This window comes from Capsicum annuum, chromosome 6 (genome assembly GCF_002878395.1).
Source record: "Capsicum annuum cultivar UCD-10X-F1 chromosome 6, UCD10Xv1.1, whole genome shotgun sequence".
NCBI classification, from domain to species: Eukaryota; Viridiplantae; Streptophyta; class Magnoliopsida; order Solanales; family Solanaceae; genus Capsicum; species Capsicum annuum.
In genome coordinates, this window is record NC_061116.1 from 225972646 (window position 1) to 225985272 (window position 12627).

Below are 12627 nucleotides of genomic sequence, written 5' to 3' on the forward strand. Positions count from 1 at the left end.
GTATTTCTTGGCTTAAACACAGGGGCATTTGCATTTAAATTCTTATCTGCAGGACTTTTGAATATTCCCAACAACCTTGCCGCTTGATAAGATTCTAATTGGAGCATTAGAAATTTTCCCGTTCATAACAGGTTGTCTTGAACCTCGATTTGGATTTGCACCAGTAATTGCTTGATTTTTTTCTGTTACCTGACCAATGTGTCCAGCAGCAGCATGTTGATCAGTTTGCTCGACACTACCACCATCTTCTTGTTCCTTCTCATTCAGAATGTGTTCAGGGTGAAGAACTCTACACCCCTCTTCGTCATGTCCCTGCAAACAACAATGTTTGCAATACTTTGGCATAAAATCATATTTAATTTTTATCCACTTGGCCCTTATTTCTCCAGTAAAGGATTAATACATTGGATTTGGACTCTCTTTGGGTGATCTGCCAGCAAATCAACTTCCATCTTTACACGTGCACAACTTGGCCGCGTTTTATTTTTTGTCGCTAAATCAACTTGGAGTGGCTTCCCTACAGCAGAAGCTAAAGAAAAAAGTGCCTCCTTCCCAAAATAATGAGGTGGTAAACTAGGGAAAGAAATCCATGCCATCGCAACTAACATCTCTTCCATCGGATTAAACCAAGGGTCCCACTTTGGCGGCCTCATCTGATGATACATATGCTTATCCTTGATGTAGTATGCTGGTTTAGATAGCAATTGAATATAATCTTCAAGTTGCGTACATCTGATTAGCACATGACGGTTGCAAAGAAAGCCAATATTGCAGTCTCCTTTTATTTCACATTGGCTTGGAATCAACTTCCATAAATCATGTATTTCTGGCCAGCTATAAGAAAATTTTCCAACAATTGCATATTGGAGATTTTCATGAATTATCATGCGCTGCACTTCATCCAAACTCCACTGCACTGTGGGTTCTCCATGATGGAAAATAATAGGTTTTATAGGGATTGCGGGGATGGACTGTTTTGGTGGATTTTGTGTTGTGGGTTGTAGAATTTGTTCGTAATTTAGGGCGGGGTTGGGCTGGACACCCTCATAAGGAGGCTTCCCAGTGGCCTGAGCAGCCATGAAAGGGCTGCCAAGGAGAAGCGCAGGGAGAAGAAAAAAATCGCCAGAGAAGAGAGAGAAGGAGGGTTTTCGGGTTTAGGGTTTAGGGTTCAAGCAAGGACGAAAGAAAAAGGGGCTCGGGCGATGGATCAATAGTCGACTCCGGGTGGGTAGCAGTGGAGTCAAGAAGCCTGTTGACGAACATGAATCAGTTTGTTGGGGATAAGAGTTTTCTTCGTTTCGTCTTATCGAACGAGTACAAAAAAAAAGAGAATGAAGCATTGGCCCGAGAAAGAATAAGTGATATGGCAGATAGACCCCCAACATTTCCTCGATTTAATGCCCCTTTTACGAGTAGAGTTGATTCAGATTAGGAGAGGGAAAAAACCTGAGCTCTATGATTTTGAAAACGGGAAAGCATACTCCATGGACTCCTTCCAAGACTGATAGAGCGTAATTGACCCCTTTACTTTACCTACGTCATTTGCTACTCAATCATATAACTAGACTTTTAGTAGAGTACAGACGGAAAATGCAGAAATTGATGAACTTCATCAAGGAGTAGAGTAGGGGCACAGCTGCTGGGGGAACCAGCATCGAAGACCTCTTATGAGAGTTGCTTGCCTTCTACCGATTGACTGCCTCTATTCCCCTTATTTCACTTTTCCCTATTTGCCTACTCTTTTGCTTATATAATACTACCCTCAGGTTGGTAAGGAGGGAAATCAGCTTCAAAAGGAAAGAAAAGGGCAGAGCTCTATGTTCACACAACCATGGGATTTTTTTCGATTTGAGAAACCTTCTCATTTACATATGCGGACCCTTCGCTTTCTGCATTACTACGGTTACAGAAATGGAGAATAGATAGCCATATCTTCCTCAAAACTTCCATGATACTTGGAAATATTTCTGTTCATTCGCTCTGCTCGTAGAGCGGTATACCGAAAAAAGAAATGGGACTACTTTACTTAAGCAATTCTTGTTATTGGTATTCTTTCCTTAGTTGAAGTTGCCCTTCTCTGGCTTTCCCTTTAAGTGACAAGGGTGTGAGACTGAATTTAATTCATTATCGACGACGCAAAGGACAGATGTGCCTGCCGGTAGAAAGATAGAGATGGGAAGCATACACTGAAAAACGAATGTGAGCTCGGAAGGAGATGAACTACCGTTAGATTTGCATGTACAAGACTCGTTAATGAAAGAGAGAAGAAGAGCCCCAAGCCGTTGGTCTCTAACTAGAAAAGTAAATGCTTGAGCTTGAGAAGCTTCTAGTCCAGCAGGCCCGTAAAATTCACTAGGATACGCGGTATTATTGAACAAGACAAAGCAACAAGCAATGAAACCAAAAATAGATAAAGCACTCAAACAAAGTATAAGAGAAGTAAGCCTCTCCAGACCATACAAGCGCACCGCACGGCGAGCCGGCGCAAAGGGTTTGGTTAAGATATGCCAGATTCCCCAAAGTATACAAATGGAAGCTAACCATACGTGCCGTCCAATTATATCTTCTAAATCGTCCACACTAACAATCCATCCTTCCTCTCCAAAGGGGGATTTTAGTAAATAACCAAAAAATGGAAAAGATTCTTCAAGAGTCTCAGGACCCAAAAGTGCATGATAAATACCACCAAAGCCCAATACTGCAGAGGAAATTAAGTGAAATACGCCAGATACAAAATATGAAAAAATGTCTCTAACTTCCCCACTAGGACCTACCCCCAACCTAGAGTATCTAGATGGTGAAATAAAATGAATCCTTGTTCATACATTGGCTTCTTCGGTATGAAATGAGCCACTTCAAATAGGTTCATTGCTCCGGCCCAGAATACGATTAATCCAGCATAATCTACATGAGCTCCCAGTAGTTTCCCGGATAAATTGAGTTGTCGGGCATTCCCGGCCCACCAAGCGAAACAAGCATCTTGATCACAACCCCGGCTAAAGAGAAATTTCCATTAAAGAGTGTTTCCACATGGTAAAACTCCTCAGAAATATAAGCTTTTCATGAGGCTGATTTTGAGCCGCCATCCAAGCACGAATACCTTCGTTTAAGAGAATATTTTTAATATAGAAAGTATCAAATTCAGGATCTTCTGATGTATGGATTTCTTGAGAAACAAAGTCATAGACACGTAGATTCAGAGCCAGACCGACTACTCCAAGAGCACTCATCCATAAACCGGTTACAGATACAAATAAGATAAAGAAATGTTGATTACAATTCACAGAAGAAAGTGTACCATCCGACTTTTATATTCTAAAACATGTCCCTAGCATGATCAACATGGAGCAAAATGAAGAGCTGGTGATAGCGCTGGAGGTCTCGATGGTTATACTGGAAAATTCTTCCAATGTTGCTGGAAAATAGTAGGAGACGATGTGTGCGCAATGGTTGTGGAATTTTTTAGAGTTCGGCAGCTGCCTAGATTTATCACTCACATGAATCTTGTGTTGCTACCAAAGAAGAAGGAGGTGATCACATTCTCTGACATGATGCCGATAAGCCTAAACAACTTCGTCAACAAAATATTTTCAAAAGTAATTCATGATAGATTAGTTGGCGTTTTTCCCGAGTTGATATCTTCCAATCAAGTCAGCTTTGTGAAGTGCAGAAGCATTGTAGAGAACATCTTACTTGCCCAAGAGATAGTCACCGACATCAGATTGAGGACAAAGGCAGGGCCTAATGTAGTCATAAAGCTTGACATGCAGAAAGCCTACGACAAATTATCGTGGTTTTTCTTAACTAAAGTTCTAAGGAAGATGGGTTCAGCGAAAGGTTTATTGGACTGATTTTTGATATAGTGAATAACAACTGGTACTCGATTTTGGTAAATGGGCAGCAGTATGATTTCTTTAAATCTTCCAAGGGAGTAAAGCAGGGGGATCCGCTGTCTCCCACTTTATTTATTTTGGTTGTGGAGGTGATGTCTAGGGATTTCCTTTGACATATTTAGGATGTCCGATCTTTTATAGCAAGCGAAAAATGTCATTTTGCTCGGACCTCATTCAGAAAGTGCTGGGTAGATTGCAATCCTGGAAAGGGAAATTACTTTCTCACGCGGGAAGAGCAGTTCTTATTTCTCATGTGTTACAAAGCATGCCGATTCATTTGTTATCGGCCGTCGACCCTCCTGATTATGTAATTGAAAAATTACATAAGATTTTTGCTCAATTCTTTTGGAGAAACTCAGTGGGCAATAGAAGCAGGCATTGGGCAAATTGGTTGGAGGTGTGTTTGCCACAGGATGAAGGCGGCTTGGGGTTCAGGTCCATGTTCGATGTGTCCAAGGCTTTATTTTCCAAATTGTGGTGGAACTTTAGGACGAAACCATCCTTGTGGAGCTCTTTCATGAGCAACAAATACTCTAAGAAGATTAATCCGGTTATTGCATTATGGAAGGAAGGGTCACACGTTTGGAGGAAAATGTTGGAAGCCAGGGATTTGATTGAGCATCAGATTTACTGGAAGCCTAGGATGGGATCTTCTCAATTTTTGTTTGATAATTGGACGGGGCTTGGAGCATTGTATCATGTCACTCCATCTGATTTTTATTGTGATGAGTCGATTCTTAATGTGGCTACTATCGTTAGTGATAACAGGTGGAACGAACAATTGTTGAGGCACATTTTGCCTGCTGATTTAGCTTAATACATAATAGAAAATATCCAAGTTCCATCACAGTTGCAGGAACTGGATACACCATACTGGATGCTCGAGACTACCGGAGAATTCTCTATAAAATCTTCTTGGGATTTTATTAGATTGAGGGGTGTAAAATCTAATATATACAAGTACATGTGAATAAAGGGGCTGCCTTATAAAATCGTATTCATGATGTGGAGAGCGTGGAAATTTAAAATTCCATTGGACGATGGCGTGAAGAATATTGGATTTAGCTTGGCGTCGAGGTGTAGTTGCTGCACCAGGCCGCAAGAGGAGACATTTGGCCATGTGTTCCTGAAAGTACCCATCGCTAAAAGAACCTGGGAATATTTTAATTCCTATGCAGGTATTTCCATTGGAGGTCTACAACTTCAACAGGTCATTCTTAAATGGTGGGATGCTCCTGTTCTTCCAAGACTCCAACCAATCTTTTGCGCAGTTTCGGCCATAATCATTTGGGAGCTGTGGAAGAAAAGAAATAACAACAATCATGGAGAACAGGTGACTGTTAACAGAATTATATACCAGGTTTCTCACACACTTCAATTGCTTGTCAAGGTCAGAAAACCAGCACTCAAGCAGGTGCCGCAGAGATGGCCAGACATAATCTGAGTCTTGGAAAAATTTGTGCCAGCGTTGAAGGTTACTCAGGTGCACTGGAATCTACCCCCGGATAATTGGTTAAAATGCAATACGGATGGTGTATCCAGAGGTAATCCAGGTAGAAGTTCCTATGCGTTTGGTATAAGAGATCCTCTTGGTGATTTGATATATGCAGAAGCTAAGGAAATTAGCAAAGGCACAAACACATTTTCAGAGACTATTGCAATTCTGGAGGCCGCTAGATATTGTGTTGCTCATAATATGTTTAATTTGATATTAGACACTGATTCTTTGTTTCTAAAAAATATAATTACGGGTACCTAGAAGCCGCCATGCAGTGTAACTGCGGAATTGGAGGAAATAGGCGAGCTAATGGAGAATCTAAACGTCCAGGTGACTCATATTATGAGGGAAGGCAACCAGCTTGCGGACTACTTGGTAAATAGTGCACTACAACGCGTCGACATTATAGTGCACTCGTTCAACGAGCTGGACTCGCAAGGAAGGAAGATAATTAATAGCAACAAGCTTCAATGTCCATATTTGCGAGTTCGTGCTGCAAGAAGAAGATGATGGAGTGGAGATACTATTTTATGGGGCTGTGCTACATTTTTAACCCCATAATGATGTTCGGGATTGATGGAAATCAGTTGTACATTGTACTACTATCTAGACGAGGAAAATTGATACCTCGGTGGTCGATTTGTACTTGTTTAGCTCAAGTTAACAAGCTGCCAGATTGTGGAATAGACACTTCTGCCAGGCATTTATTTACCGAGATAGTGCGTAGAAGTTTGGAGTGTGTCTCGATATGCCTTGCGGAGAAATGGTGTTGCAAGAGGAGGATGATGGAGAAAGTAATGTATCGCCATGTTCAAGTCCATTGGGAGGAGAACATGGAGATGATTTTTATTTCTAATATCATTTTCTTTCTTGCGGGTTACAATATGGTATGCAAATTTTATTTTTTAATTATTTCTCAATGTGTGGTATTAGCATTCGTTGCTCATTCCATTGAGAAAATATTAATAAATGGAATTAGCATAGCATGGAAATGCAAATTCATCCTTTTTCCGGTGACCTTACTATTCTGGGAAATGGTGACTGTTTTATGGGTTATTTCACTGTTATAACCCAACAATGGAGCTCAAGATTGATGGAACTCATTTTTGCATCATGCTACTATGTAGACGAAGAAAATTGATAACTTGTTGCTCAATTAGTACTCCTTTAGCTCAATTAAACATGCTGCCAGGTTGCAGAATTGAGGCTTCTGCCAGTGGATTTTGCATCATGCTACTATGTAGACGAGGAAAATTGATAACGTGTTGTTCGATTTGTACTCGTTTATGTAGATTTGAGGCTGCTGCAAGGGATTTAGTTAGCAAGATAGTGCGTAGAAGTTTGTGGCACGTCGTGATATGCCTTGCTGAGAAATGGTGTTGCAAGAAGAGGATGATCGATAAAATAATGTATCGCCATGTTCAAGTCCATTGGGAGGAGAGCATGGAGATAAGTTTTATTTCTAACATTGTTTTCTTTTTTGCAGGTTACAACATTTTATGCCAATTCTATTTTTTAACTTTTTCTCAATGTGTGGTATTATTAGCACTTGTTGCTCATTCTATTGAGAGAATATTAATAAATGGAACTAGCATAGGATGGCAATGCAAAAGCGGCCAGCCATGGGTTGAGACTTTAAAATCGAAATTCTTGTCCTGGTTTAGCGAATTCATCTTATTTTCCGGTGATATTACTCATACGGGAAGTGGTTTGGACAAATATTTTTCCAATGTTTGCTACTACTTCATTGATCCTACATTTGAAGGAAAGGATATGGCCTGCTCGTGTTCCAATTTCGATAAAGTTTGATGTTTCATTGCGCCTATTTCACGAGGTGATGATTTGATACAAACTAAATCGATAAATTGGTACTTGAGATTTTTTATTTTACAAATGGAGCTGCTCAACACTCATTCAGATGATACAAGACGCGATCCGTCAACTAATTTGTGCACCAAGAGTTCCAGACTTGGGATATATATTTGTCGACTAACTTGCTTTATACTTGAATCATTTTTCGGCAAATATATATGTCAGTGTCCAAGTGGTTTTGCTTGGATTTTGAACAACCTTGAAGACCAGAATATGATGATAGAAGTTGTGATTATAATTTGGGAGATGCAGCAGCAACCGTTTGAAGCAACGAACAAGCATCAATGCTCTTTAAAACAACACTGTAAAGGAGATTTCAAGTTAGCAAAGGCAAGCTGGAAATTCAGTTCATGGATACTACACTTTCAAATATTAGGTTTGCAATTTTTAGTACATCTGTAGCATGTTTATCATATTTTATACACACTTACTGTAGTACCAGATTAAGACATTCTATAAGTCATAGTTTGCTCATAAGCTTAGGTTTTGATTTTATTTTAAAGCTTTGGCTACATTTGTAATGACTTTTTGATCTTTAAAAATTTTATAAAAAGAACTTAGGCACCTTGCCTAGTGGATTTTGCTAAAAAAAAAGAAAAAAAAAACCCTAAACCCTAACCCTAACCCTAAACCCTAACCCTAACCCTAACCCTAAGCCCTAAACCCTAACCCTAAACCCTAACCCCTAACCCCTAAACCCTAAAAAGATTGTACCAAATTAATTCATTATATTTTCTTTATGTAGCTCTTTTGAATTCTCAAATTAAAATTTTAACTATATTATGAATTTTAAAAAAATATGTAGAAAAAGTTTTTAATATAGATTTGTGGCAGTAAAGATTTTTTTTTAAAAAATATTGAGTAAATGATATAATGAATATTTAAGGAACAAATATGACCAAATAATTCTTACCTATAAGGCACATGTTCTAGAATATGCACAAATTGACAGAAGTTTTATCGTATAGAGGAACGTTAGAACTTAGATATGTTGGTCATAAAACATGCGTTCAGTATATTTTAAAATAATGAACCTACTCAATTGACTGAAGTTATGTTATATGCAATCACTGAAACTTATTTAGGAGGAAAAAAAATTCATGATCATAAACTTTGATGGAGAAAATTCAAGACCAGATACTTTAGGAATACTAGATGTAATTTGGAAAAATTACACAGATCCCATATTTAAGACACCATATTTCACAATATCCCTTAATGTTTTAAAAAATTACATAAAATCTCAGATTCGTACTTACTAGTGATACATATGCTATATGTATCACTACTGTAAACATATGTATATACTAGTGGTACATCTACTTATGTATCACAAGTCCATATGTATCACTGCTTAACATATGTATCACAATTTGAAATTCCAGGATAAGATGTAATTAGCAAATTATTTGGGATTTTATGTAATATTGCTGAAACTATCCGGGATTTATGTAAGTTACTCATGTAATTTCCACGTTTAACTAGTCCAATCTGCACAACATTTGATGGGCTGGGCTGAAACATTTTTTCTTGATGGGTTTATCGAGTGAAGTGTCAAAAATATACCGAAATTATTCTTTTTTTTTTAGATTCATATCTAAATTATTGAGGTTGTGAGAAACACATTGTAACACCCCGCATTTTAGGCTAGAATAAAAACCATGATTTCGATGCGTTGACAATCCCGAAGCCATAAATCCTATGCCAATATGGCATGTTAATTATTTGAGTAGTATGTGAATCCATTCAAGCTTGAATTTAGACCATAGAGGTCCTTCAACTTAAGGACGAGTTGAAACTATTTCGATCAATTAAGTTTTAGGGGACGTTGTAATTTGTGTCAACTTCCATCGACCATAACTTTCTGTATATGTCGAATTAGAGAGCCTACTATGTGTCAAATGATAGGTATTCAATTTAGCTTTCCAACTATACCAATTTTGCTAAAATCCAACACCCGAGCAAGAAGTTATGGCCTTTCAAAGTAGTAGGCGGCGCGTATGTTAACATAGGCGATAGCATAGGCACCGCCTATGTAAAGGTTTCAGGTGACTTAAACACTCCACTTTTGGGGCAAAATGGTCCTTTTCCACCCTTATTTAGCCATAAACACGAAATTCAGTTCCCAAAGACCCCAAAATACACCTTCATTCATCCAAATTGTTCAAGAACTCTCTCTAGGGTTTCAAAATAAAAATCCAAATAGTTCAAGATTCAACCATGGGTTTTCAAAATAGATTGAAGATTTGGAATCTCCGCAACGTAGTCTTCAAGAAGAACCTGTCATATCGCATATAGAGGTATGTGGGGTTATCTTAAAATCTCATGGGTGTAGTCTTTATGAACATGCATGCTTTTAAATGGGGGTTTTCAATCAAATACTAATAACTTGCTTTCAATATGATTTCTAAGTCATTTTCTTTATGTCATGTGAATTGTTTGCCTAAATACCTCAATGGTTGAAATCGTGCATATGTGATTTGAGATTTTCCATGGAAGTTTGATAAATATGAATGATAAATTGTTTTTAAATTCCCATGATAATGTTTCGATACTCCATATTATATTGTGATCAACAAAAGAGAGCATGGATTTGAAATAAATATTGTTCACCATTTGTAAATGATGAAGCACCTTGATTTTTATATGGTTATGCATATGTGGATGTGATATTGATGACTTGCAAGTCGGGTATGACGATACCCTACAGAATACGATATGTGATTGAATAAGATGAAATTTGAATGCATTGATTTTACATGAGGAAGGTGGATGCCCGAAGAAGGCGTTTGAGATATAAGGGCTCATCACTGGGAAACGTGTTTGCCGACACGGAATTTGGTACTAGGCTAAGTGATCTTGTGTACTTGACTTTATATCATTCCCAAATTGGGACTATAGGTAGGAGCCCGGGCTAAGTGATCTTGGGCACTACCATTGGGTCGAGACACCATGCTTCATGGTCTTGTGTGTCTCTCCCTCACTTATACTCAAATCTCGGCGGCAACCGAGGTTAGATAGTTGTTTAGAGGTGGATTGATGTTGGGAGAACTTTATTTCCCCGTTATTGTTTATTTTCAAATTTATGACCATGGTTCCGAATTATTGTGTTTTTCCGCATTACTTTGATCATATGAATTAGTTGCATGATTACCAGACAGATAGGGGTGTTTTGGGCCTCCATGGTTCAAAATGATCGTCACGGCCAGGCCCTGGTTTGAGTCGTGACAAACTTGGTATCGAAGCACGGTTCATGGTCCCAGGGTGTCTGCGAAATTGCATCGAGTAGAGTCTTGTTTATGGGTGTGTAGCGCGCCACACTTATAAGAATGAGGCTACTAGGCGTTTAGGAATGTCTCTTTTTTTCATGTTCTAGTTAGTGCAAAGAGTCAGAATATTCCTCCTTCATACTCTAATTCGTGATATGGTAACGTCCATACGAAAGTAAAATCATCCCAAATTCTTTCCTTACTCGGATGTTCTCAGACCCATCATGTTACTGGGGCGATTCAAGTACAGGAGTTTAGAGTCTAAATGGTATGGTTCATTCTGATCGAATCATATAAGATTTTTGCAAGAACTTGAGAAGAGTCCGTTATTTCTTCAGAGTGTATGGGTTCTAGTGTGAACCTTGATCTTGATGAAATCATGCTTTTCAGCCTGCAGTATTGAGTGTATTCAGTTCTTCTCAGAACTTATGTTACCAGTGTCACGATTCAGAGGTAATAAGGTGTAGCAGAATGTTGGAACTATATTTCCACCTGAATAGTAATGTGTGTTAAGGTGTTGTTGTCATGAACTATTGGTAATGGAATTGGACCAAGAAGTTGGTGATGTGAAGTCACAAAGTTAGAAGTCAGAGTGAGGATGATTTACCCCTTTTATAGTGATAAACTAATGTGGTAGCTAGCAGCGTGTGTGTGGACGGTATGGTAGTCCATGGAGGAAGTGTTTTACTCATATTTTTATTTATATAGAATAATATATATATTCTTAGACCATTAAATATTATATGTCAATTTTCTATGCCCTGTAGTATGTTATCTTGTTATCATTGTTTTTTTTAAAAAAAATAATTTAAAGTCTAGTGAAGCCATGTGAGGCCTGTTTTGATTCACTAGCAACTTGTTGTCCAACTTGTTGTTCTTTCGTTGGTTTAATATATGTATGGCTGAATCTGTTTGCATGAGATAGAGTTGGTAATGAAGTGATTCGTCCTTGTGTGTTATTAGTAGAAGGTAGAGAAGGAGTTGTTGGTCAGGGTGATTTGTTGGTTGCTTGAATGTTAAAATGGCTATATTAGCGAGTAAGTTATGATTATAGACTCATGGTTGTTTGAGGAATTTGAAGGCAGTCTAAATGTATGATTGTGTGAGTAAGTATGAGGTGAGAAATTCGTATAAGTAGAAAAGATTGTATGGGGTTATAATATAAGATTAAGGTTGATCATGTCTATTACGTGACCTTACCCCTTGACCTTCTTTTATTGGTAGTTGTAAACTAGTACTACTTATGAGAAGGTCTGTAGTAGATTTTTGAGATATTTGGGTAGAATGTCCCAATTTGATAGATTAGTATATTTATATTATGTTGCATTCGTCATTGGTGGTAGATGATTGATACTAAACTATAGGCTTGAATGTAAATGGTGTGGTGGTAAATAGTGGCAAGAGTTTGATGATGCATGTTTTGTGGGATTAAATTAGTAGGCTTGAGGTGTTGAAATAGTACATGCTAATGGATTATGATAAGGAACACCGTTAGGTCATGATCGATTATTGTGGTTATGAAGTTCTAGTGCAATAGTGTTTCGTGATGTTTATTTATAGTTTCCAAGTGAAAATTTTGTGTAAGGTTGGGTTGTAAATCATGCAATAGCACTAGATATTAAGTTTGAATAGTTGATGTCCATGAAGGTGGATGTGTTGATTTCTTGGTTAATGATACTAGTTATATGGTAATGGAAGTGATCTAATAGGCTTGAATGGTGTATGAAATGGATTAAGTTTAAGTTGATTCATAATGAAGTATAATGTTGTAGGTATGGTGGGTAAATATGCCCAAGGCGATATGGAGTTGTTGCATTTCTCTAGGACTATTACATGTTGTGTGTGACTAGTGGTACCGTGGACTTGCTAGTTGGAGAAAGACTAGTTAGATGGTATATGGTGTTCTAGATAGCCAAGTTAAGGAGCCTTGATTGATAGTTTTGAGCCTTTTGATGTGATCTTGATTCTCATGGTAGAGAGATATAAGTTTGGAGTAGCAATATTGGTATGCTAGGATGAAAGTGGTATGGTTCATCAAAGGCTTGGTGATATCCATGTTAAGTGTTAGAATCTAAGTTTGAGTTTTGAAGGTTGA

At 38.1% G+C, this 12627-nt stretch overlaps 1 pseudogene; it reads right to left on the bottom strand.

Moving 5' to 3' along the window:
• Window positions 1-2057: 2057 nt before the first annotated feature.
• LOC107873762 lies at window positions 2058-3230 on the bottom strand (annotated as a pseudogene).
• Between the last annotated feature and the right edge of the window lie 9397 nt (window positions 3231-12627).